The sequence below is a fragment of the Sorex fumeus genome, unplaced genomic scaffold (genome assembly GCF_029834395.1).
Source record: "Sorex fumeus unplaced genomic scaffold, SorFum_2.1 ptg000086l, whole genome shotgun sequence".
Taxonomy (NCBI): domain Eukaryota; kingdom Metazoa; phylum Chordata; class Mammalia; order Eulipotyphla; family Soricidae; genus Sorex; species Sorex fumeus.
In genome coordinates, this window is record NW_026606143.1 from 18,870,390 (window position 1) to 18,892,878 (window position 22,489).

At 37.9% G+C, this 22,489-nt stretch overlaps 1 protein-coding gene and 1 pseudogene across 3 annotated transcripts in view; one reads left to right on the plus strand and one right to left on the minus strand.

The window, feature by feature from the left end:
• The window catches only part of DMD (dystrophin), a 2,292,284-nt gene that overhangs the window by 1,419,531 nt on the left and 850,264 nt on the right, over nt 1-22,489 (plus strand). The gene's annotated exons all lie outside the window — the stretch shown is intronic.
• LOC130039496 (uncharacterized) lies at nt 11,340-11,440 on the minus strand (annotated as a pseudogene).

Consider the following 22,489-nt stretch of genomic DNA (forward strand, 5'->3'; position numbering starts at 1 on the left):
ATATAGATTGTATGCAGTAAGATGTTTGGAATCTAGGCATCTGTTAACAAAAAGAAACTAGATTTAGATATCAGCACATTGTTACAGATTTACTGGATTTTATTTTCTTGTGTAGAGCTTAGATATACATATTAAAATTAAGCAAACACCTGATTGATTCTGCTATGGACTCCAGTTAAGAAAGTAAACTATTATACTATGAAACACTCATTGTCTTAATTAAAATGAAATGGTTTTGTTAGCCCTATCAGTATTAAACTCTTAGGAACAGCAAAATCCAGATTTGAAAATCGTTGTCCTATTTCAAAATTGTATTCACATTTATACTTTATAGTTTTAATTTCCTTCCATTTTCATCACATATTTCTTTTTCAGTTTGTTTTGATGGACTTCATTCACTTTCTTTCATCCTTACAGATGAGATTTTCCCCTCCCCAAATCAATAGGAGCCTGCTGGTTTTATTTATTCTAATATGAAGGCACATAAAACGAATATGGCCAAAAAAGGTTAAAAAAGTAAGCCTGTTTTTCAAAAGACTAGATTGACAATTGAAGCAGAAAATTATATTCAGTACATTGGATTTATGCATTGTTTTAGTCTTCTCCAACCAATTTAGAAATGCGCTTTCTTATAAAATTGAGATTATTACAAATCCTGTGCTAAGCAGCTGAAATAATGTGTCTATGCCAAGGTCATATCTTAAAGTTTGGAAGAGCATACTGCAATCAAATAGAAGTTCATGAATATAGTCAATATAATTTGTGACATATTTCAGCAACTTTATTTTTACTTAATATTGTCTTAATTTCTACTTTACCTTTGACAATGTTTCATACATATTCATTGCTTGGATAAAATTAAGCAGACATTATTCTAAAGTCAATATTGAGTCTGCTAATGAAAATGGCTAAGTTAATTAACTAAATGGCAACCCTCACTGAACTTATTCAAAGCTATTTCCCCTCATGATGTGTTTTCCTGGAGAAATGATGCATAAAAAATAAACTTTTATTCTTGATTGTTCCATATCAGCCTCTAAATTGTTACTTTACATGTTACAACCTGTTGCATGATGAGTAATTATGAGAGCACCTTGATTTAATGGCAGCTGATTATAGAGGAAAAAAACAAAGGAATTACACAAAACATCATACCTTAATATGAGATGCTTAAAATATTGTATCAGTACATTGTTGATATATAGTTAATAGCACTACCATAAATTGAAAATTGATGATAAAAAAGTCAGACTTAAAACATATCAATAAAGTCAAAGGAAAGGTTGCAAAGTGTTTATTGTATTGACTCCATTGAATAATTTTTTTCATGGCATATGTATGTATATGTCAAATCACTATATCGTATACTTTAAGTTTGTCAGTTTTAATTCAATTAACCAATTAAGGAATACTAATTACAAATATAGTTTTAAATTATGTATCACCTCATATTTGTTTTATTATATTTATCCATAAAAATTCATTTTAGCAATCCCTTATTCCAAATTATTTTGAGAACTAGAATAAAAGTGATTTCTTTACCCAACAAAGATAAAATTATAAGTGTGATAAACCTAGGTGTTGTGGAACATGAAATATATTGATCTTTCTGTTCTAAGAATATGAAAGCCCAAATACAGAATTACGCATGCACATAAGGCACTAGGATATTTATTTCCATAAAGAAATTTATTATTTTTAAAATGCTGACAGATACCACATCAATCACAAAACATAAAATAACATTTTTTTTTGTAAATTATTGTCTTTCAATGAAACTGTATGGTACCTTGTCAGAGTTTACTTCCCTCCATAGAAACGTAGTCTTAGCACCTTTTCACGAGAGAGAATCAGAAAATAATTTGGTCTTTGCTTGAGCGTCATTACTTAAAGCCTATCCTTTGTTTTCAGAAATTAGAGAAGTTTCACATACATAACTCTTTATCGATGATGTCATGTAAATTATTAGAATTGCCATCAAATAAAAAAGACTCTTAAAGTTTCTTTCTCCAGTGGACTGAAAACTGTGGGATCTTTTTTAACTTCTTTAGCACAATGACTCAAAGATTTTCAATCTAGCTAGAAGGAATTCTGCTTCAAGAGAGCACTGAAACTTTATTAAAGAAATGGCCAACTTAAATCCTAGGAGTAATAGGAGATACTGATCACTAAATAGGTCACTAAATATTCATATAACAAAGATGATTGGATAGCCGAATGGGCCTGTTCATTGTATGACTGGGACTTGACTGAATGGTTGCAGGTGCCTCATTTACCCACCTATAATCCTCCTGATGCCTACTTTGTTGGAACTCTGTTGTATCCCTGTGAAATTAGTTGAAAATTCTGTATGAAGGTACTTCTGCACACTTGTTCTGTTTTGTCTGACACAGTATTATTCCACATTTCCATCATCATTCAGGTTGCAAGAATTAGAAAATCAAAACACAGTCCAGAATTCTTTGTATGCATATATCCTCAACTCTGTCAAAATGTGCCTAAAATGTTTTTTCTGGAATTTAAAATTTTCTTGGCATCTTGCATTTTATCTGACTCGACCAGTTCCTTTCCTTCTTTCCTATTTGTCACAACATTTGTCAGGGTTGGAAGAACATCCTGGCTTTTCATGGGCTGCCTGAGATGGCTTTAGCTAGTTGAACTATTAACACACAGCAAAGATGAGGTCTCCTCTGAGAATCTACCATCCCCTCTGCCACTCATCTCTTTGTTCTCCCTCCACAAGATAAGTACCTTCTAGACTCCATGCCTTCAGACTACTTATTGTAGGTCTTCATTAAGGTCCTCATCCTTGGTAATTTAATTACTTGTTAAAATGTCTTCTGTGTCTTCTTGAATAAGTGCTCATTGAAGAAAAGAGTGATTTTTCTAGCAGAGTGACTATCAAATAAAAGCTCCTGAATTGTTTTCCCTTTAACCATTCCATTTAACTCTTACCCCCAGTGGACTGATTTTAATTGTTGAAAGCAATCCCAAAATTTTACTACCCCCTTATTCATGATTTACCTCGAAGAAAGTAGATGAGTGAAATCTGGAATTTATAGACTTCAAACTTATGGTTTATATAAACTTAAATGGGACTCCATGCCAGCCTTTGGGGCGAGTGAGAGCCCTCTCCACCCCAAGGGGCCCAGCCCCGACAGCTGACCTCCACTACACAACCACTGCCGCACGACAAATTATAAGACATTTTCTTCCCATTTTACACAATTACTACATATCTTATGGGGTTCAGACAGCAGACAACAAATCATAGAGAAAAATATAATATGTCTCTCGGAGATCCCGGCAAGCTACCGAGAATATCCCGCCCACACAGGCAGAGACTGGCAAGCTCCCCATGGTATATTCAATATGCCAAATACAGTAATGACAACAGGTCTCATTCCCCTGACCCTGAAAGAGCCTCCAATCATTGGGAAAAGACGAGTAAGAAAAGGCTGCTAAAATCTCAGGGCTGGGAGGAATAGAGAGGTTACTGGCGCCTGCTCGAGTAATTTGACGATCAACAGGATGACAGTGATACAGTGTTATACTTAAATCCAGCTTCAGTTCCTACAGACATTAAAAAGTCATAGTAGCATTTAAAGAATTGAAGAAACTTTTGACTTTTGGCCCACCAGAGGCACTTGATGAGCTATGGGAACACACATAACTACCCCATAGCTTCTGACAAGTTTCCACTGCACATGAAGTTTCTGGGGAGTGAACTGAAACAACAGATGCTTAGAAGCAAGTTCAGCATCTGCCTTTCCAATAATTTTGTTTGTCCTTGTTACTTCACAAACATGGTCTACTAGCCCCAGACTTGTGGCCTAATACCCCTCAGGAGGTGAAAGTGCAGATATGCCTGACATCCTAGGTCTATTTGGCAGTTTCTTGGATCACCTATAAACCAGGGCCTAAAATGGTGTACCTCATTGATGACATGGTGGCCTCCTTAGCCAGAACCTGGAGCTGCTCCTCCTGCACTGTCAAAGTAGTACACTGTGTTCTTTCTGTATTCAAAACTGCTTTGTTAGGCCCTATTATATTGCTCGTTATCTTGCTGTGAAGAAAATTAAGCTTACATCTGCTTAGGGTGAAAAGGTATCCGTTGTCATGGCATTTCCACAGTTTCGGCCTATGTCACGAGCTCCTCATAAACCCTCAGAGAATAGCTTTTATGTTCATGGCACCCAGGTGTCAAGGCAACATGGACTTTTGTTTCCCTTTGTGTCTTTTAAATTAATGGAGAGACACAGAGCTCTGGCCATTGTGCTGTTTCCTTCCCTGAGAAGAAATTTATTCATAGAGGAGTCAAGGAAGGAGGCACTTCAGAGAGAATCTAAGCCAATCTTGCCATTTTTTTCTTCATTACTGGAGAGAAAATACAGCATGTAGGTTTCTTGGCTTACACATGGTTGAAAAGTGTACAATCCCCAGAAGCACATAAGGTCCTCTGAGCAGGGTCAGGAGTAAACACTGAGAACAGTCAGCTATGGTCCAAAAACAAAATAAGGGGACAAGGTTCTCAACATTTGAATTATCAAGGTATTACTTATAAAAATCCCTTACCTTTTATTAAAATAAGGAACTTTGATGAACTGAAAGTCCCATAACCTTTCAAAAAACACAGATCATCTTTTATGCAGTACTTTCCTGCCTACTTACATGGGATCATTTATCACTGTATTTTACAACAGATATAATGGCTGCCACATATGTGAATGTGTATGTTCTTGTAGCCAACTACAAGTAGAAGAAGTAAACAGGTGGAATAAATTTTATTTACATATATTCAGTGTATCCTAGATGGTGTTTTGGAATTTTAGTGTAGAAGGATTTTGATGATTTACATTCTTTTCATTGTACTAAGACTTTGGAATCCAATATGCTCAATCTCTGTTCTGTATAATCATGTTCCAGGTACTGTAGCTAGAGGCAAGTGTGTTGGATAGTGCACGTCAGTGCTCACCAAGGCCAAAAGTAACTCACAAAATTTAATGACATGTGACTGTAACCATCTTTTCTCTGGCTTTTATGTTGCTACCTCATTTCCACTTTTTAAATTCTCATTTCCATTTTCTCCTTAAATCACACGACCCATTGACAAGCAAATGGAAGGTTTGGAAAGTGAAATAAGAACACAGAGAATTTGATCTTCAGAAGCTGGCGGTGTTCCTTTTCCACCCTATATATAGCTAGCGGCCTGTCACAAGTTTCAGCTAGTCGGTGCTGAATGGATAGCCCAACTCAGGCAGATCAGATATTTGCACAGGCTGGCCACACACCCCAACAGCAGGCCAGCAGAATTGTGGTGTTTCAGAAAATATTCCACTGAGGTAACGGAATTTGTTCTCAGAGTTAGGTGAGTTAACATGAATGAATGAATATTTTGCTTTACGGGTTTTCACTTTCAACTGTTTTCACCAACCCATTCTTTAAAAACATCCTACGATCCATGGAGAGAAGAGAGATCAGCCTCAACTAAGTGGTCCTGAAGTCTACAAAGTCTGCAAACTCTTTTAACTTGACAAACATCATTGAATCCCAGAGAGGCCAAATTTTCAACTTACAGGCCTTAAGGTCTCAAATAGCCACTACTTAGTGTTGCCAATGTAGAGAAATGTGTAAGCACATAGGCCAATACAGGTTCTACTATTCCTTAATTCACAGACATGTATGGAATTATATTAAAATCTTTTGATAGTTCATAATGGAAAATCTTGGGTTTTTGTGGGGGAGGGGCACACCAGTGGTGCTTAAGGGTAATGACTCTGGTGGGCTTAGGGGACCATAGGGGATGAACTTGAACCTGGGTCAGCAGCATGTGAGGGCATGCAAGGCAAGAGCCTTAAGTGTGCTCTTAGATCTCCTGGTAAAAGTAAAACACATGTTGACATTTGTGACAAGTGGGCTGAGCATACCCTAAACTCCTGTTTGCATGATAACAACCATATTGATGAAAACTTCATGGCATTGACCCTGACTTCTGTCCTTATTCATTTATTTATTTATTTACTTATTTTCATTTTCTCCCCAAAGACTGCAGACTCTTGTTTTTTATTAGTGAAACACCATGAGGTACAGTTGTAGATTTACAAATTTTGTGCTTGGGTTTCAATTGTACAATGATCAAACACCCATCCCTCCACCAGTGATACTCGTGCTCAAATTTCTTTCTGTGCTACTTTTACCTCTAACTCCATCACACTCATTTACACTTACACTCAAGTTTTATCCCTTTCCTTATAAGCTCTTATCTACAGTTTCAACATATTTTATTCCAGTGGAATATATGATTTTTTTTGTTTAAAAACCAATTAAAGGGGCCAAAGTTATAGTATAGGAGAAAAGCACTTGCCTTTCATGCAGCCTGCCCTGATTCCGTCTCTAGAACTACCCTCACTTCTCTAAACAGGACCACGGATTATTCCTGAGGACAGAAGCAAGGATAGTCCCTGAATACCACTGGGGTGTGGCCTATAAAACAAACAAAGCACCTAGAAACCTATTTGAAACCTTCTTCAGACATCACCATTTCTAGAAGTATTTTTTATCTTTAAATTCTAAAATATAATGTCAGTAAGATTGAAATGCTTGAGCACATTGATTTCTTTCTTTGTCAGGCGTGTTCCATTTGTGATAATGCAGTATGTATTTGCTTCATGGAAAAAATAACAGTGTCACTTTGAAGCAGTATAGACTTCCACTATACAAGACAAAATAAAAATAAATGTGATTTATGTGGAGTTATAGGTTTTGTTGTCCAAAAGTGGTTCTGTTCTCTACCTTGTGGTTTTATTGCCCTCCATATTGGTTCCATTGCCCATGATGTGGATATATTGCCCAAAAGTCATGGAAACCAGTAAATATAAAAGAGGGGCTTCAAAACAAGTTGTTGGGAAGCATTTCCAAGGAGCACAGACTACAGAACAAGCTTCAAAGGAGGAAGTGCAGACCTTGTTTTCAGATGATTTGGGTTAGCGTAACCTATGATCTATACATGCATGGGGGAATTTTCAGGTAAAATCATATTTTTGGGGAGAAAAGGTAGACTTTTGGAGTTCAGAAGAAGCATCTAAATAACATATGTAATTATAGAGATATGTGCAGAAAATGAGAGTTTTCATCAGAGATGTGTTTTTATTATGGTAATGAAACCAGCCTAAATAGATTAAGAACAGCAAACTCCTACACAACACTCATCTTGTCTTAATCTGCCCATAGTCCTAAAGATTAGGACAAAGTCTTCCCTGCAACCTTCCTTTGTTGGGGTTTGTAGATAATCTGAGGTGTGTCTCTGGGAACCAGCTCGGGAGGGGATCTCATTATTCTTTCTGGCACCCATTAGTTTTCTGCCCACCCTTTCTTCCCAGATCTCTTCCTATAAAACCTCTTATTACTGTGTAGACAATGATAAGAGTCTTACCGCTTTTTTTTTTGTTTTGGGGGGCCACACCTGGCCATGCTCAGGGCCTACTCCTGGTTCTGCGCTCAGGGATCATATAGGGTGTCAGGGATTGAACCCTGGTCTGTAGTGGGAAGGCTTTACTTTCTTATTTCCAGAGTATGTCTACATTTGTTTTTTTGGATTCATTTGGTTTGATTGGTTTGAGGGAAGTGGGAGGGCTTTGATTTCTTGATTGCATTATAAGAATAGATTTTAATCTTGATGCTTTAAATATCATAATAAAATGCTTCCATTCTGAGAAAGGCAGGACCATTCAATTCATCCTTCGTGTGGCAATTTTCTTTCTTGTAGGAGGTGAGTTCCTAAAAGCAAAAAGTTTCCTTGCCAGAAACTTGGAGCCTAAAAGTATCAGCTTATTGTCATAGCAAAACTCTAAACTTGTTGTATTTGAACACTCCTAGATTGTCTTTTCTATAAAATTCGGGTGCAATTTAAAATGAATTTGTGGAGATGAATATGTTGCAGATGCATTAGGCCCCCAGCACAAGTAGTGCTATGTGACTTGTGCTGTACACATAGCTTTTGCAGTGACAACAAAGAAGGCTTCTCTCTCTTTGTTTTGCTTTGGTTCAGGGGCCATACCCAGCTGTGCTTACTCCTGGCTCTGGGTTCAAGTACCACTACCTCTGGTACTCTGTGGACCATATGCAGCACCAGGGATCAAACCTGAGTTTATGCATGCAAGGCGAGTGCCTTTTCTCTGTACTGTCTCCCCAACTCAATGCTTTGTAATCCTTGAATATCAAAAATATGGCAAGAGTAATTAATAAACTGATTTTCAAGTTGTATTTGAGGAAACTTATAATTATATTTTCAATTTATTTTTTCAGGAAGCTTCTAAACTTGAGACTTGGAGTCAGTTTCACCAGTTCCAAAGAACTCAGGATTTGCATCCCAAAGGGATGTATTCCTCAGGTCTTTCTTTGGGTTACTTTAGGGCTAGGCAATTTCTTATTTCCCAAAAGGTCATTAGCAGTGTGGGGCTATCTATCTGCCTGAAACAATTCATTGCAATTCTTGTGCTTGAGTGGAATTGTAGAGATTTTCCTTGAACTTTATTTTCGATGAACTTAAATTAAAAAAAAAAACACAAAACTACAAACAGTATTTACTGACTCCAGTGGATTTTTTTGTGCCATTCAGCTTGCAACTAATGTCCTTTGAGCAAATAACTAAATTTGTTAAGGGAAAGAGAATAAATAAGTAACTCTTTCTGTATTTTAGAATAAGAGAGGTGGGAGGAACAGAGAAAATTGGGGTAAGGAAAATTTGAGATTAATTTGTAACAACACATTCTGTGGTATGTGCTTATGTCATATAAAATTATATTTGAACTTCTTTGGGAGTTTTATTGTCCTCTGGGTTGAAAGAATATGTGGTGAAAATTACATTATCTAGTAGAATATGTGGGTGGGTGGATAGTTAGGTGGGTGTAAATCCTTATAAAATCCATTTTAGAAGATAAATGAGAACTCTTGAAGTTTGGGCAAATCAATTTTACCAATTCACTTTGCTTGACTTATGCCTCTGGGAACCAGTAAGAAGTTCCTTACCTAACAGTAGGGTAAATTTGAACTGAGGTGAATAGTCAAAAAAATTTTATGAGTTATATGTATTAAGGAATATTTTGCCATGAAATTAGTTACTTATGCTATAAATTTAGGAATTAAGGAACCAGAACATTACTTGTGATCACCAAGGTTTATTTCAAAGAGAGCATTGATTTAGTGTGGCAATAAGAACAGAATTTCCCAGGATTGAAGCTTAGTTATTGTACATTAAATTTTTCTGACTTCCAAATCTCCCTTGGAATTTTCCTTTGTCTCATCATGTATTTGTTGTATCAGATCTTTAGGAACAATAACAAAATTCAGACATTGGAATGGTTTTGCAAGGAAACTAACATATATTGTTGAAGCAGACAGGTAGATGAGGGGAATGGTAGCAATCCCTGTCAATGAATTCATGGGATGTCATAAAACCAAGATGGGATTTGAAGAAGTTACTCTGTCGCTCACAGCGGCTGGAGCAATAAAACAGCAGGTAGGGCATTTGCCTTGAACACAGCCGACCTGGGTTCGATTCCTCCATCCCTCTCAGAGAGCCTTGGCAAGCTACCGAGAGTATCTTTCCCACATGGCAGAGCCTGGCAAGCTACCCGTGATGTACTCGATATGCCAAACACAGTAACAACAAGTCTCCCAATGGAAATGTTACTTGAGTGGTGCCCACTCAAGCAAATAGGTGAACAACAGGAGGACAGTGCTACAGTGCTACTCTGTCACTAGCCCTAAAGTAGCTAAAAGCTTTATTACAGACCTACTTTACAAGAACTGATAGCTGTTTGATAGACTAACTAGCACCAGAACAGGCGTAGAAAAGGCTGGACCCTCTCCAAAGAGAAGCAGGAACAAAGGGTTATGGTAAGGGCATGAAGGGGAACCACCAAAAGTTTCAAACTCTTCCCCTTGACAATACCATAGCAACACACTCTTAACTAGGTAGAAAAACCAACTCATATGGGGGCAGTTTGGAAGAAAACCTATAAAACAAACTTTGTAAAATCAAGAAGAGTTCTGGTTCCATTCTGGAAGGTGGCCGGCATCTACAGCTGAGATGTGTACTCTCAGATATCTTCCTTGTAACTTCTAAATAAAACTGTTTTACTTTACAATTCATTCTTCCTAAAATCCTTTCCTTGATGGTCTAGTACTGATTTCCTTGTCTACAAGGAGCAGTTCCTCACTCCAGCCTGAATCCACTGCTCCCTGAGAAATTGTGTGGCAGGAATCATTTTACGTCCTGGTAGAACAAGTTAACTCAGGCACAGATTGACAGCTGCCTCATGGAGCTGGTGAAACGTGAAGTCCATACCGCTCAGGGGCCCATTGCAGATTTTCATCAGTCTGAGAGATTCCCATTAACTTCTTGGGTGACCTAGGTCAGTAGAGAGGGGAGGGGTCGATTACTGCCCTCTATCTAGCATAAGTAACCTGTAACCATATGATGGAACATAGTGTTTGATTTATAATGATGTGTGGTCTTGAAAGGGAGGGGCCTTTGAGAGGGGATGTTGGCACTCTGGTGATTGGTGTGGTGTTGGAATTGTTGAGGTCTGCATGGAATTTTCAGTAATATGGTAATTCATAATACTTCAATAAAGACTGAAAACAGAAACTGCAAATAAAACTACATGTGGTCAAGCACAGGAACATCTGAAAAGAGCAGCTTTATTGATAATGAAACAAGAGCACAGAGCGAAGAATAAACTTTGAATACTGCTGGAAATGTTCTTCTCCCACACCTCCCACACCAAAACAAAAAATAAGCTCTCTTGGTCCAATATAAAGGGTGTTGGGAGGATCCTCCCAGGATGGGAGAAGCATGCTGAAAGTAGACTATAGACCAAAGATGATTGCCACTCAATGCCTCTTTTGCAAAGCACAACACCCAAAAGGAGAGAGAGAACAAAAGGGAATGCCCTGCGACAGAGGCAGGGTGGGATGGGGGAATGGGGGATGGGAGGGATACTAGAACCCGTGGTGGTGGAACATGGACACTGGTGAAGGGATGGGTGTTTGATCATTGTATGACTGAAACCCAAGCACAAAAATTTGTAAGTCTACAACTGTACCTCATGGTGTTTCACTAATAAAAATTTTAAAAAATAATGTAACAAGTGGCTTCTCTAAGATGAGGTTTTTACAGCTTGCAAATTGTGGGCCATTCTATTTTAACTTTTCTTTTTTTTGTTTAATTAATTTTTTAATTTTTTTCAGTGAATCACTGGGAGGTACAGTTACAGACTTACAAACTTTTGTGCTTACGTTTCAGTCATAGAATGATCAAGTACACATCCCTCAACCAAAATATAGAACGCTTCATGAATGTCATCCTTGTGCAGGGGCCATGCGAATCTTTTCTGTATCGTTCCAATTTTAGTATATGTGCTGCTGAAGAGAGCACCTGTTTTAACTTTTCTAACCCTAGAGAGATTGGGGAGTAAAGAGAAAAGGAATTCCTCCCCAAAATAAGTGATATTTGTTTTATGATAATTATCCAACGTTTCATTTTAAACTGTTTTCATTATGAAGAGTTGAAAGACAAAACTGCTAATGGAAATAAATGCTGAAAGAATGCAGGGATGAAATGTAAATAAACCTCATGTTAAATAAAAAAGAGAAGAGGCACAAAACTTCATATAGTTTTTATTTTCACTTATAGGACCCATATAGAACTTAAAACACTGTAAAATCCATACACTTTAAAAGTAAAGCCCCCAAAAATGTTAAATTGGTATGACTGTTTTAAAATGAATTGTAGTTGCTTATTTTCAAATTTTGAGTAAATTTATAATCTTTAAATGTAACCATAATGTAATTTTTTTGGTTTCCTAATATTATGTAATTAAAAATCCAGGAAGAAAGAAAATAAATGGCCTACTTCTGAGGGACATTTTCCCTATACACTAATTAAAAAATAATTTGGTATTGTATCTGAGAATTTATATTTCTTATTCTGGTTTTATAGTAGCTTTAATATATAGAGGTTAGAAAATAGGCTAGGTGAAATGAAATCTTCATATACTTCATACACATACATTTTCTCCATAAGTGATAACGTCCTACTTCAATTATTTCATTGGGATCATTTTATTAAGTTATCTCATGACATTTTCATAGTTTTGTAATCTAATGGTAAATCAGTACCCTTTCATTTGAAAAATGAAATATTTATTACTGAATTTTTGAAGTTTTTTTAGAAGTAAAGATTTATTCTTAGCCATTCATTAGAAAATAGGAATGTGATGAAATAGATACAGATGGTTAGATTATAGTTTATAGTGCAATGATCAAAACAAAAATAGTCACTTTGGTAAATGTTCTTTGAATTAATTCCATGGGAAGCTTCATGTAAGATACTCTAATTCATACATACGTCATCCTATTCTAATCCAGGTATCCATAACATCCATAACTGACAAAACCATGCTAATAATTGTTCTTCTACACACACATATATAACTATATATGTGTATATGCATATATGTATATATTATATATATGTATATATATCAACATCACCCTTTCAATGGTTATGAAGCATTTCCCTAGATGGATATTTCCTAATTCGAACGTACACTCCATAGATGGGCATGTAAGATATTTCAGATGTTTTGCATCTCCAAATGAATCTGTGACATCATTGTTATATTTAATATGTGCACCACCAATATTTCTTTAAGAAAAATTATAAATAAGTAAAGGTAGAATTTTTTTTTGTCTAAGAACATGATTGGTGCTGGAATGATGGCACAGCAGGTATGGCCTTGCACACCACTGACCTGGCTGAACTGGATCCGATTCTTCCACCCCTCTCAAGAGAGCTGGGCAAGCTACTGAGAGTATCTCTCCCAAAGGCAAAGCCTGACAAGCTACCAGTGATATATTTGATATGCAAAACACAGTAACAACAAGTCTTACAATGGAGACTTTACTGGGCTTGTCGAGCAAATACATGAACAGGAGGACAGTGCTACAGTGCAAGAACATGATTATATTTGGATATTTAGTGTATAGCTTTATACCAGATACTCCTAAATTTATTCTAACATTCTTATCATTATGAATATGATATGACCCAATTCCTGATTTATTGCTACTGTGTGAAATAAAATCAGATGCTAACAGGAGACTTAAAAAAATCTTTGCCAAATCTGTATGTACAATATTACACCACACTGCTTGAATTTTGTAATTCCTAGGCAAGTTAAATGGGTTTAGTAGATTGATAGGTTAGTTTCCCCTTTGTGAATTGCCTGTTTCTGATCCTTCTTAAATTTTTGCTGAGGATTTATCCTATTGATCTGTGAGAATTCTGTTAAATAATGTAAATTCTGTCATCTATTCATAGTTTTAGTTTTATTTGATTTCTTTATGTGATGAAATTTTATAGTATGAATTTGAATCTGCTGCTCCATGGTTTTAAATCAAAATTATAACCTTAATACCAATGCTATAAGAACATGTACATAAGACCAGAAAGAGTACAGCATGTCAGGTACTTGTCTTGTATGCAGCCAATTCCCAGCTCAGTACATAATCCCTCCATTCTGTGAGAGAGATCCTTGGGCATAGAACCAGGAGTAAGCACTGAGCACCACTGGGTTTGTCCCTAAAACCAAAAGAAAGTTTTGATAAAGTATCATAACTTTTATAGTTTTTCACTTGATATGGGTTCCAGAATTTCATGAGAGAGGAATTTTAAATATAAGTTAAAACTCAAGTAGCACCTATGATTTTTTAAGTATGAAAGTTTTAGAATTCAGCATTAATTATAAAATTCATTCAAAATAATGTTATCATCAAAATTTCTAATTATTTAAATTGCCAACTTTATATTTCCACTTATAATCATTATAACAGCTTTTTCTCTTACAAAATGAATACCAAATTAACCAAAATATAGTAGTCACATTATAGTTATTTTGAAAGAATTTAATCATGATTTTTGGATTAATCATATCCAAAAATGTATTCAATTTGCAGTCTATTTTTTCTTGTAATTGATGACAGATATTCTTGAATTAACAGGTGTCAAAACTTATATTTGTATTTTCAAAATATGTTTATATAGATGAATTTTGTATTAATGTTGACTTCAAAATGTGTGTCTAATTAATGATTATGAATTCTAATTTGCAAATAGGCTTTTTCTGCAAGAAAGAAAGCTTTTTGAAAGGTATAAGTGAAATTCTCCATTTGTCAAATAAATATGTTAGATTTTAAAAGAAAAACATGATAACGCTTTGTCTGGGTGAGGGTGGGGGTGGTTTATGAAAGAATAGAATTTGGATTCAATAAAATCAGATACTATAGTCAATTTTTTCTTTTACTGTTAACTTTAACAATATTATTTATCATTTGAGGCCAAATTTTCTCATTTTTAAATTACAGAAAGTATGCATTTTGTAAACTATTATAATAAACTTATTTTATTCAACCTTTAAAACTTAAGTAGTAAACTGTGGAAACCTGGGCAATTACCATATTTTAATTAAATAAAAATTATAAAACTTACATTTGGGCTGGAGCGATACTCAGCGGGTAGGGCATTTGCCTTGCATGCAGCCGACCTGACCAACCCGAGTTCGATTCCTCCACCTTCAATTCCTCCGCCAGTCTTGTAGAGCCCAGCAAGCAACTGAGAGTATCTCGCCCACATGGCAAAGCCTGACAAGCTATCCTTGACATATTGGATATGCCAAACACAGTAACAACAAGTCTCACAATGTTACTGGGCCTGCTCAAGCAAATCAATGAACAATGGGAGGACAGTGACAGCGGCATTTGGGCTGGAAAGATAGTGCAGCAGTTGAACACTTGCATTGTGTGTGACTGACCTTGGTTCAATACCCTAGCCAGGCCAAGTCATCCCTTAGTCCAGAGCCCAGAAGTAATAGGTCTTGAGCACCAATGGTGTGACCCACCAAAATATATCAAATACACATTTAAAAATTAATTGGTAATACTTCAAAACATCCTAGTCAATAATTTGGTGACTATATCAATAATCAGATACTAATATGTAAAACATACACAGAGAATTGCAAAAAATTCATTTAAGTATAAACTTTTATATGTCATAAATATTTTCCAATGTCATGTCTTTCATAGCATGTGCTTAAGTGAGTATAAAACACCCCGTTATATGTATGTAATGTATTCTGCTGGAGGAATTCTGCTTCAGCTTCTTTGTGTTCAAATGGCAGATTTGGACTAATATAAATGGCAAAATTGAACATTCTTGTCACATGTTTCTACATATGTCTCTGATATTCTCCTAGGGAAATTTATAGAAGTAGAATTTTATGGTTGAAAGGAATGAATACTTTTAAGACTTTTAAAATACCTTTATGTATCTTTTGCATTGAAATATGAGATGCAGAGAAAAGTGCACAATTCTTTGAAATAGAAGGTGTTAGATTTTTAAAGAGCTGACATAGTGTACCCACTGAATGCTCAGTGTACAGTGTCTACAGGCATGAGGTCACAGCTCAGATCCTTCACTCTGTTCAACATACTGTGTGTGATTCTGGGGACTCAACTTTTGGGGAATCTCAAGTGTGAGATCTCCTGTGCACCTCAGTTATCTGTGTGAACACATCAACTGAAATGTGCTATCTCCACAAGCACTAGAAGTGTGTGATTCCACTGGGCTCCACAACCAAGTGTGTAAGTATCACAAGCAAATGCATGTGGGCCTAGGTCACACCCCAAAGTAGATGGGGAAATTTACGTACACACATATGGTACCCCCACCAAGATCGAGAATTAAAGCATGTCTGGCGCCTTCCTCATGTTCTCAATTGCCCACCTCCCCCAGTTCAGTTATTGCCTAACCTAGATTCATTTTGCCTCCCTTTGAAATTAATATAAATGGAATTAATCGTGTGGATGTCCTTATGTTTCACTTTTGTTCAGTAGTATTTTTATGACATCCATCTATGCCAACATAGTCTTTTTAGTCACTGCATTCTATTTTGTGAACATGCAATAAGTAATTCATTCTACTAGTGATGACCATTTGATTTTGTGCAGTATAAAGTGGTTAGGAATAATGCTATTAGTCACATTTGTCCTTTGCTTCATATGCACATTTCTTTTGACCTATTTGGAACTAGAAAGTCTAAATGATATGAAATAGTTGTCTTTGACTTTGGAAATACCAGCAATTTTTAAAATTTGGTTTTACCAGTTCATACACCAGCAGTGGATAAAAAAACGTTGTTCCACATCTTCATAAAGATCATGTTTATTGGGCTAGAGAGATGCTGCATTGTACAGCTTAAGATGTTTGCCTTGCATATGAGAAATCCCAGTTTGAGACCCAGCACCACAAAATGTGAGTTCTGAGCACCACTGAGATTGAGCCAAAGCAAACAAACAAACAAAAAAGCTATTGAAGTAGATGTGAACTAGTAACTTCATTTGTTGTCCTCTGATTATTAATGCTATTTTTACATCCAGTTAAATCCATCGTGCAATTTTTTTTGTTCATTAAAGAATTCTAGTTATGTATTTTCTTTCAGATATGGAAGTTGTATGGATACACGTCTTCTGTTAGATATATTTCTAACCCAGGCCTTATGTTTTTTGTGTTACAGGCATCTCTTTGTGAGTAATGTCCAATTTAACAATCCTTTTTCCATTTATAGGGTTTTTTGTATCTTTCCTATATATTGTTGGACACACGCACAGGCGCTTGCACCCACACCCCTATCTCCACACACTCCAACCAGAAAACCGGGAGAGCGCTCTCTCTCTCTCCCTCTTTCCCCTTCTCTCCCCCTCTTTCCCTCTCTCCCTCTCTCTCCATCTCCCTTTCCCTCTCTCCCCCTCTCTCAGTCTCTCTCTCCCTCCCTGCATTCAGTGCTCTTGATCCTCTGTGTATGGACCAGATTGGGATGGCTTCTCCTTTGTGCTCTGCTTCTGTGTGTGTCGCTGTGCTCTTTTCTGTCTGTCTCTCTATTTCTGACTCTGTCTCTGTATTCTCTCCTCTGGTCTCTTCTGATCTCTCTCTCTCTCTCTCTCTCTCTCTCTCTCTCTCTCTCTCTCTCTCTCTGGAGCCCTTCTGCTTCTCTCTCTGGAGTCATTCTGCTTCTCTCTCTCGAGCCCGATCTGCTCTGCTCTCACTTCTGACTCTCACTTCTGACTCTGCCCTACCCCCTATTCTGACTCTCCCTTCTTGTTTCTGACTCTGTTCCCCTTCGCTCTTACAGTCTCAGTTTATATAGCAATCACATAGGGTGGTGATACAAGGGTGGGTTGAACATTAACAAATCAACAGAGAGGGGTAAGACCACTCCTCCAGGAGATTAACTCAAGGACAAATCTCATCTAAGGAGATTACTCCAGATAACTAGGAGATCCACTTCAGGGTGGGATCCCATCCAGGGTGTGTCCCTTTCTTCTTTCCTCAGCCAGTAATCCACTTATATAGTTATAGTAAATTTACTTCTAATATTTCTAGCTATGCCATTCTGTATGAGCACAGTAAGAGACATATCAAACTTAAAGTTTGGTTCTTCCTGACGACAACTCACTATATATTCCAGACCACAGTCCTAAGGTTAGGTTAGTATTCCTAACCCCAGCAGGGTCCTAGTCTCATCGTTACTTCTGGATCATGACAGCATTTGTCTATGACCATGCTCTCAACTTATAGTTGAGTATTGTCGTGCTTTGGCTTGGCCCATTTTGATGCCAGGGTAGCTCACAGCTTGCCCTGGGTCCATTAAGTCCCTTGTTGGGACCCTGTTTTGGGGGCGCTAAGAACTAAGGGCAATTGAGTTGAGAAAGCAGATGCCCAGGAGTAAATATTATTGGAGTCAATTCACTCCCAAATTACAAAGCATAATATTAACTGATTTCCTGTGTCCATACCGAAAGGACATTGCTTTAAGGGAAACTAAGTTCCCTGAGGCAAGGCTAAAAGGACAAACCCAGTGTTATCCTACAGTAGCATACATGCATAATTGTGTGACATAGACTTCTTGAAATTTCTTTTACCTTTTCTTAAGTCAACATGATTTACAATGTTTTTCACAGTTAATTTTTAGACATACAATGTTCTAGCACCTATCCCACCAACAATGTCAACTTCCCTCTTCCACTGTCCCCATATTCTCCCCTATCCCTAGGCTTGCCTCGTTGACAGGCATATTTTTTTTAGTTCAGATCTCTTGGTTTCAGTACTGTTGACTCTATAAGCTCTGGCTTGTTTATATAGCTATACCAGTTCTCTACACCAAACCATGTGCCCCTTGTACATGTACCAGTTTATGATACTTACAATGTAAAATATACTGATGTACAGTGTACCAATATACAATGCAAAATATACTAATGTACAGTGTACCAATATATAATTATGTTTTATTAAAGTCTATACAGTAGGCAAATTATGGTAAACCATTGCAATTTACTTGGCATTTCATTAATTTAAGGATAAGACTTTATTAATTATTTGCATTTTGGTGGAATTATTGCTTATTTTATTTGTCCACTTTTCACTAGATTGTGCATCTTTTTTTTATCTAATGAAATATCTTTATTGCACATTGCTAGATACTATAAATATTTGGGGCCATTTTAAATTATTTTCTAATTGATCTTAATTTCTCTATGGAATTTAATAGTCTATTCTTTTCTACTCCCACCAGAATTCCCAAACCAATATTTCATCAGTTGTAGTTTTCCTAATTTTTGAGCTTTCTCTATTATATTTTTGTATGAGATTTAAGCATTATTTAAGCATTTATATTTAAATATGAGATATTTAATTTTTGCTTATTATTAAAACATGTACATCTTTTAGAATAAAATTTAGAAATTCCTTTTTTAAAGGAAGCTAATAACCTGTGAAATTAGGTCAAGATTTTGTTATCTAATAAATGAACTCATAAAGGAACTGAATGTCTTTGTTTTCTTTAGCTACAGAGAACATGTTGCATGAAGAGCATGTATTTTTTAATAATTTTAGAGATTGTTTGAAAGAATAACATATTTTAGCCTAAAAGGTTTATGTCTATATATTTTTTTAATTTTTTTTATTGAATCACTGTGGGAAAGGTTACAAAGCTTTCAGGTTTAGGTCTCAGTCATGCAAATATCAAACATATTTCCCTTTACCAATACTTATTTTTTACCATGAAGAACCCCAATAAAACCCCACCCCTCACCCCTCCCAGTCCCTGTGAGGCAGATGAATTCTAGTTAACACTCTATCTGCTTTGATTAGATTCACTGTTTCAATAAAAGATTCACCACTATTATTTAGAGTTTACCCCCCCCCACGACAAATCAGACATGCTGAAAAAGCATTGTGAAGTGATTTGCTTTCTACAGCTGGGTTCAAGAATTAAATGTTGGTTTTGGATTTCTGCTATTTTACTTATTGACCCTGGAAGTATTTCTACTGAAAGTCAGATAGTTAAGAAATTGGTTTCTGTGCTCTGGAGTCGTGGCCGTGCTGGAGAGCCGCTCATGGGGGGCAACTGGTGGCCTCGTAGGGCGTGAAGGGCGGACCGAAACGCCCCCCTTCCCATGAGGTTTTAGTCGCCCCCACACCCCCGGCTCATACCTGCTGTACACAAGGCTCCCATGCGGCCACCATCTTTCTTTCCAGAGAGGAAAGGGAGAATGGGGCAACACCCTTTCCCCTCCGGACAGACATGATGGCCTGGATTAACGCATAGTCCGTTCACTTTTCTGCTCCAAGCTGCAGGGTTCTGCATTAAGTCCTTGTGCTTCTGGGGCCGTGGCCGTGCTGGAGAGCCGCTCGCGGGGGGCAACTGGTGACTTCGGTAGGGCGTGAAGGACGGACCGGAACGCCCCCCTTCCCATGAGGTTTTATTCCCCCCCACACCCCCGGCTCATACCTGCTGTCCACAAGGCTCTCATGTGGTCGCCACCTTTCTTTCCAGAGGGAGGAGGGTGGAAGGGACCAACACCCTTTCCCCTCTGGCAGACTTGATGGCCTGGATTAACGCATAGCCCATTCACTTTTCTGCTCCAAGCTGCTGGGTTCTGCATTAAGTCCTTGTGCTTCTGGGGCTGTGGCCGTGCTGGAGAGCCGCTCGTGGGGGGCAACTGGTGGCCTCGGTAGGGTGTGAAGGACGGACCAGAATGCCCCCCTTCCCATGAGGTTTTAGTCGCCCCAACACCCCCGGCTCATACCTGCTGTCCACAAGGCTCCCATGCGGCCGCCATCCTTCTTTCCAGAGAAGAGAGGGCGAATGGGGCAACACCCTTTCCCCTCCGGGCAGACATGATGGCCTGGATTAACGCTTAGTCCATTCACTTTTCTGCTCCAAGCTACTGGGTTCTGCATTAAGTCCTTGTGTTTCTGGGGCTCTGGCCATGCTCCAAACTTAACTCTGATTTTCAGGGAGAAACGTTGGGTGGTTTACTTCCCATTGATCACTTTGTATATAGAGAGATGTCACGTGGCCGCATAAGCGGCCGCGTGGTTTTGAGGAAAAGTTCTAGTTCCCGCATACTCGAGCTGTGCTTGTAGAGGCTTCTGGTCACCGGGGTTCCATCTGGGGGAGGCGGGATGCGGTACCTACCCCATCTGGGACTTCCCGATGGCCTCGGCTCCTTTTGGAACCTGTTTTTTTTTTTTCCTCCGGGAGCTGTGGATCCCACCCTCCATGTGGCCCTTCTCTTCGGCTGTATGCTGTAAAGATGGCGCTGGGGGGCGGGCTGTGGGCGTGACTTCTGGAATCAGAGGTTACCTGGGAGCTGTAGTCCCGGCAGATTTGAGGAAAAGTCCTAGTTCCCGCATACTCGAGCCGTGCTTGTAGAGGCTTCTGGTCACCAGGGTTCCATCTGGGGGAGGCGGGATGCGGTACCTACCCCATCTGTGACTTCCCAATGATCTCGGCTCTTTTTGGAACCTGTTTGTTTTTCCCTCCGGGAGCTTTGGATCCCGCCCTCCATGTGGCCCTTCTCTTCAGCTGTATGCTGTTTATGTCTATATTTTAATAAACATAAAATTATAGGGCTGGAGCGATAGCACAGCGGGTAGGGTGTTTGCCTTGCACGCAGCCAACATTGCCGACCCAAGTTTGATTCCTCTGCCCCTTTCGGAGAGCCTGGGAAGCTACCAAGACTATCTTGCCCGCACAGCACAGCCTGGCAAGCTACCCATGACGTAATCAATATGCCAAAGACAGTAACAACAAGTCTCACAATGGAAACGTTACTGGGCCTGCTCGAGCAAATCAATGAACAATGGGAGGACTGTGACCGTGATGAAATTATAAATCCAAGTGAATTATTTTTAAATATGTAAAAGTTGAAACAAATCTTACTCATCATTAACATCATAAATTAATTACATCTATTATCTGTTATTAATTACCTCCAAAATTACATGAACCTTATAGAAGAATCTATCAATTACTGATAATTGTCTTGAATGGGGCAAAAAGTAGCAACATAACATGCTGCAATATCTCAATTTCCATGTGATACTATCATAGGAATATGATCAGAGTGTTTTTGACTGTCAACTTTAGACATTTTCTCTCCTAATAATAATTTGTTATTAAAACATACAGGGTAATTTCTCACTGGTATTCTGTGTTAAGATAGTATCTTTACTTTATAAATTAACTGACTACCCTATAAAGGTAATGCATTTATGCTTTTTGTTTTGTTTTAGAGCTCTACCTGTCTGGGCTCAGAGTTTATGCCCGGTTCTGTTCTCAGGGATCACTTCAGGGTTCTGGGGATTGAAATGGGGTCAGGTGTGTGCAAGACACCTTACCCGCCGTATTATCTCTCGTCCTGCCCCCATTTTTTGATGCAATGAAAGAAATCTACCCATTAACCATCTGCACTATCATCATCAACCATTGCTTTTAGTTCTAGGAATACATTTACAAGGTAAATCCCTAGCACAAACGTCCTGGATCAAAGATTACTCACATTCAATATATGTTGCTAAAATCCCTTCAAAGAGCAATTGACTGATCCGGGTTTGATTCCTCCATCCCTCTCGGAGAGCCCTGCAAGCTACTGAGAGTACCGCGCCCACACAGCAGAGCCTGGCAAGCTTCCGTGGCATATTCAATATGCCAAAAACAGTAACAGCAAGTCTCGCAATGGAGACTTACTGGTGTCTGCTCAAGCAAATCGATGAACAACAGGAGGACAGAGCAGTGGCCAGTTATATATTAGTTATAACCCTTCATATATTTTGAACATTATTCATTTATCTTATGCCGTGTGTGCAAATATTTTCTCCCATTAACTGTGTGTCTTTTTATTTTAGCCTGAGGTTTTTTTCCATTTAATTTGGAAAAAAAAAGAGCAAGTGTACCCATACGCCATCCTGTCAACCCTGATTAGGGTTTTGTCTTTACCCCGGATGTGGTATCATGGTGCATTTTAATTGCTGAGTTTTTGTTGGCACAAAAAATTAAATTTTTCATTCTTTCATTAT